Source organism: Danio rerio, chromosome 22 (assembly GCF_052040795.2).
Source record: "Danio rerio strain M-AB ecotype USA chromosome 22, GRCz13ab, whole genome shotgun sequence".
Taxonomy (NCBI): domain Eukaryota; kingdom Metazoa; phylum Chordata; class Actinopteri; order Cypriniformes; family Danionidae; genus Danio; species Danio rerio.
The window spans coordinates 25,797,981-25,803,444 of NC_141042.1; the positions used below are offsets into that span (position 1 = coordinate 25,797,981).

Below are 5,464 nucleotides of genomic sequence, written 5' to 3' on the forward strand. Positions count from 1 at the left end.
TATAAATACAAACAATTTATTGTCAATTATATAAAATCACAACAATTATTTACTGAAATACCTTGAGGGGAAAACTGTCACTAATATAATGTGAATACAAAAGGGGCCACATGGTAGCTCCGTGGTCATCACTGTTGCCTCAAAGCAAGAAGGTCACTGGTTCGAGTCTCAGGTGTGCCAGGTGTGGAGTTTGCATGTTCACCCCAAGTTTGCGTGGGTTTCCTTCGGGTGCTCTGGTCAATTCTGCATATGAGAGCATCTGGTGAAAAAAGCATGTACCACAGTAATTGCTAGTTCATTCTGCTGTGATGACCCGTGATGAAAAGGGAAAGAAAAGCCAAGGGAAAGTGAGTTTTGCTTTTGACGAGTTTGTCCTTTTGGTTCATGTTAATGACTTGATCTTGTAATCTGTAAGAAAAAAATACAAAACTTATTTTTAATAAAAGAAACTACCAAATGCTCAAATGCATACACGTGAATGCAAAATGAATTCATAGTATTTAGATCACATTTTTTCACATTAGCAGAAATAGGTAGTACTGAAGTACAAACTTTGTTACTTTACTTAAGTAGATATGTCTAGTGTCAGTATTATACTCCACTGTTAACGTTTTCTGAAATATTTTTCTTTTACTTCTTACATTTGAATACAAATCTACTCCTTACATTTTTAAATCAGGCTCGTTACTTTCGCTTTAATGTGCTTTGTGGAGCAGACGTAGCTTTAGTATAATGCAAAAAATATGTAGTCAAATACATTTAGTTTTTTTATTTTATCAAAAGAAAAAAACTGAAATATGTTTTGAAAAAAAATTAGGTTTTAAATTTAAGACATTTATTAGTTATAAATATATAGGCCTACAGAATTATATTCAAGAGTATACAAACAAGTATGACAGCTGCTGTTCTTAACAGCTATAGTGTTTTGTGTTCAGCTGATGATACACAGGGCTCGAAATTAACCTTTTTTTCTTGGTAGCACCGGTGCTCCTAACTTCAAAAATTTGGATGCACCAGACAAAATTTAGTCGCACCCACTGACAAATATGAGCACCGTTACTAAACGTTTTATGTTAACAGATTCCAATATATATTACCATTCTAATCACAACTAACAAATAAACAAAAATCTGCATGCGCTCACTGGCCCTGCATGCACTGCTTGACGTGAATGAGATGAACTGAATTAACTATAATAACTGTGCTGTTCTTATGGGTGGTGTCTGATACTGCACAGATGCTATTGACATATAACTTATTATTTGCATACGTCACCCTAATATATAACGGTCTTTTCATGAACTGCAATATTAGTTTCATCTCAGTGAATGCATGCTCTTTAGCGATGGTGACTGCGGTATCAGTCGCACGATTAACAGCATTGTGATGATTAAATAAAGGATTAAATAACGGTTGAACATTCATTCATTTTTTTCCGGCTTAGTCCCTTTTTTAATTCGGAGTCGCCAACTTATCCAGCATCTGTTTAACGCAGCAGATGCCCTTCCAGCTGCAACCCATCTCTGGAAAACATTCATACACACCCAATCACACGAATACACTACGGACAATTTAGCCTGCCCAATTCACCTATACTGCATATCTTTGGACTGTGGGGGAAAACGGAGCACCCGAAGGAAACCCACACGAATACAGGGAGAACAAATAAACTTCACGTTAGAACATCTCGTGCTTAAAATGTGTAGATTAAGTGGCAAACACTGTTACCTAAAAACTCCATCCCACCAGTTTTACAGTGAATGCTATAATCATTTTCATAGCGGACTTTGAGCACTAGATGTCTTTTATCCACTCTTCGAAAAGTGTAAATGCTGGATTGACATTCTCCACATAATGACTAATCAGATGTGCCATGATTTGTAACTGTAGATGGTTTCTAAAACTAAATCTATCAGTGTTGTTTTCATTCTCTCTTATCCAGACCTTTGCATTTTTGCAGCTGTAGCTCCCTGTCATCGGAAATGAGTGATTGACAGCTGATATTAACCAGTCCATTCGCATTCTGTTCTAGCGCAATTGGCCAATAAAAAAAGCTTGAAGACGGGCTTTGCTTAGTGCAGCAAGTTGACGTGTTAACTGTTATAAACTATTCTTTAGTGCTGCGTTTGGTGTTTTTGAAAACAACAATTTTATGCACTCGCATAAATGCTGCCAAATACATTTTGAGGTCGCAAAGATAAAACTTTGGGCGCATATGCGACCAAAACAGTCGCAATTTCAAGCCCTGTAGGATGATGTTGCTTGGCTACTTTGCAGCTAAAAATTGGCAACAACTTTTTTTACAAAAAAAAAAATTTGAAATGTAAGTAATTTTGTATAAATGTATGCATTTTGTGAGGTGTAGTTACCACCATGAAACTAAAACAGATATTAGTAATGAATACTTTTTACTTAAGTACATATTTCAGGCTGTACTTATTTACTTTTACTTGAGTAGAAAAGTCTAGTCCGTAGTTCAACTTTTACCAGAGTATCTGTACTTCTACTTGAGTAAAGGATGCATGTACATTTGCCATCTCTACGCATTAGAGATAGCAAACGCTATAAAAGTTACCTGTTAAGACATTAACTTTGTGCACTGGAAGTGCTCCTTACTAGCCTCTGTATTGGGTGTATTTTCTCTTTTCAGACACTGATTGACTGCCCGTTTTCACTCCCTCTCCCAAAGTGATGTAAACGATTACCTATCAGGAAACATCAGATGTTAAAAACAGAAAAAACTGTATACAGGGTGATTCAAAAGGAATCCCACAAATTTAAAAATCGAAAACTCTGCAAAGAAGAAAAGGGGAGCTAAGCTCTTTCTGTCGTCGATTTAAGGAAGCTCTGAAGTTTCATTTGGTTACTCATTAGGTCGCTAGGAGAGCTGTTGTCATCATGTTTCTTTGATTAAATACAGATTTTCAAAGTTGTGTTATTCTTTTTGAATCACCCTGCAGTCACAGACTGTTAACTGCTATAAAACAAAGTACCTATAAGGAATCTGTAGACTAAGAAGGTACAACTAGTGGCTAGTAAAAGATTTTGCTTTAATAATATATAAATATATATATATATATATATATATATATATATATATATATATATATATATATATATATATATATATATTTTTTTTTTTTTTTCTTTAATAAGAAATACCTTCTAGGCAATCAAAATACAAACTTAGACTATGGTACAAAAAAAAGGCAAAACTGTATAATTGAGACAACTGTCGACTTCCTTGAATTGTAGCATTGTCCTTTGAAGATGGTTAAGTCTCCAATGTGTCAGGCTTCTTCTTTAAAATAACCATCATCTTTATATTTCCCAAGCTGTACTTTTTAAACCCCTGCACATCATTGATTTCTGTACAAAAAGCAAAGAGAAACAATCAACCACTGTGACAGATTTTTGTAACACCAATATTAGTCTATAATATCTAATCTTAAAACTTTATTAATACAAGTAGAGAGAGAGAAAGAGAGAGAGAGAGAGAGAGAGAGAGAGAGAGAGAGAGAAAGAGAGTCAGACAAAACTAAAAATGATATCATACCTATGTTCATTAACATCTTACACATATTAATCCTGTATGCTATAATCTTCATAAAAAGTAAGATTAAGTTAACATGCAATAATGAAGATTGAATTAAAGTTTTGTATCACAGGGATAAATGAAGTTTTACAATAAATTAGAAATTAACTTTACATTGTGAAACGTATTATAAATCAATTTTAAAAATTGGTTTTAGTGTATTTTAAAGAAAGTACATGCAGCCACACGTCTTTCAATATTGTTTAAATAATCTTACCATCTAAAACTTTTAAATGCTAGTGTATCTCAATAAAAAGATAAGTTAAACAAAATATAAACCAATGTTTCTGGAAAGGATGGACAAGCCTTTAAAATAATGACAGATCTACAGAACTGTTATTAAGTACTTTTGAAATGAAATACATAAAATAAACAAGTAGCTTCTGCTTACCTTAATATCTATTATTGTATCTATTCCATTATTTACATTTAGGACATTTCAATTTAAAACCAAGCACAATAGTCATTTATCAGGTTTATAAAACCCTATTCAATTAAATTTTAGTTAATGTGTTAAAAGAGAATTCTGGATTAATACAAATTAATACATCACTAATACAGTTGCATCAATTACAACATTTGCAGTGTTTTAAGCAAGTGAATGAGCTCGGATATCTTTTGGCGCGCGTTTGACTGGTATCACTGGCTTGGTCAAATATTCTGAACATATTCTCTTTTTTGTTGTTGTACTTGCAGAACCAACTGTTAAGGTTACGTTAAGTTTCTCTACACATCCTAAATTATAAAGTTGTGAGGACAGTATATGAATATGCACTTACCGCTGAATTATACAGCTGAAGATGATAAGGTCAAAATGGTCCAGCTTCTCCAAAAAACGTAGCCCTCTCTTTTGTCCTTTGACCGTGACTTTTTATTTTAACTGTGGTACGTTAGTGTTCATATGTGAATGGCATTTACAGTTAATATATCAACAAACACGTATTTTATCTTCATTTCGCGACCGAAATAAGGAGACAAAACGGACAAAAGATTGCTAAACGACCGTTAAGAAACTGCGTTTGTTTGTGAATCCTTGTTGTCAGGACAACGCGCGCGTTGCCGCGAATGCTCTTTTGTGATGAACGCGCGCGCAAGTTCACCCCAGTTGCGTAAGAGTGCCTCGTGGTCGCATAATTCAAAAGCAAAATCGCAAAATGTGTGAGTACGCATTTAAAGCGAGCGCCTTCTGTCTTCTTCGTGCTCGAGAAAGAGTAGTATAAGTTACTGTAGCTTGTAACTGCTTCATTTAAAAGGGTTAAAAAAAAAGACTCGACTCTAGGAATCGAATCCTGTCTTGGAGTCGACTCCGGCACTACGTCCATTGAGGGTCGAGGAATCGACTCTTTTGAAGTCAACTCTCAATTCCCTACAGACTGATTCAGAAATCCATTTATTTTTTGCCATTGTACTCATGTACACAATATTAAATCTCATTACATTTTTACTTTTTATAAATCATGTTTTTTGAACCCAAGAAACAACATAAAACTTTATATTTAAAAATTACTAAAACAGAATTATCATTGCAAATAAACTCTTCAAATTCTATTTAAGTTACTTGTTTCCAAAACATCCCTGAATAAAAGTACAAAAACATGTAGCAAGTACAGCACAGCATTGCCACAGCATTGGGAAATTGGATATTAGATTATATATCAGCACAATGCACAAGTGTAGTAAAGTTGTACATGAATATACTGCAAATTGTACTGTTGTTGATGTAATTTTATTAGAATTTTATAGTTCATTATTTTGCAGTTGCACATAATTTTACCTCATTTATCCTCCTTTATAATGCTGTTATACTGCAGTTTTGCACTTATTCACGGTATAGTGTTTGTCATCATGAAATATGGTTTTCAGATGATG

At 33.9% G+C, this 5,464-nt stretch overlaps 2 long non-coding RNA genes across 2 annotated transcripts; both read right to left on the minus strand.

The window, feature by feature from the left end:
• On the minus strand, positions 1-3,062 carry LOC147838507 (uncharacterized). Its single transcript, XR_015522132.1, has 2 exons — positions 2,576-3,062; positions 1-408 (listed from the first exon to the last, which is right to left on the minus strand). It is a non-coding gene; the product is annotated as an uncharacterized LOC147838507 (long non-coding RNA).
• A 65-nt stretch (positions 3,063-3,127) lies between these two features.
• On the minus strand, positions 3,128-4,641 carry LOC147838508 (uncharacterized). Its single transcript, XR_015522137.1, has 2 exons — positions 4,375-4,641; positions 3,128-3,369 (listed from the first exon to the last, which is right to left on the minus strand). It is a non-coding gene; the product is annotated as an uncharacterized LOC147838508 (long non-coding RNA).
• Between the last annotated feature and the right edge of the window lie 823 nt (positions 4,642-5,464).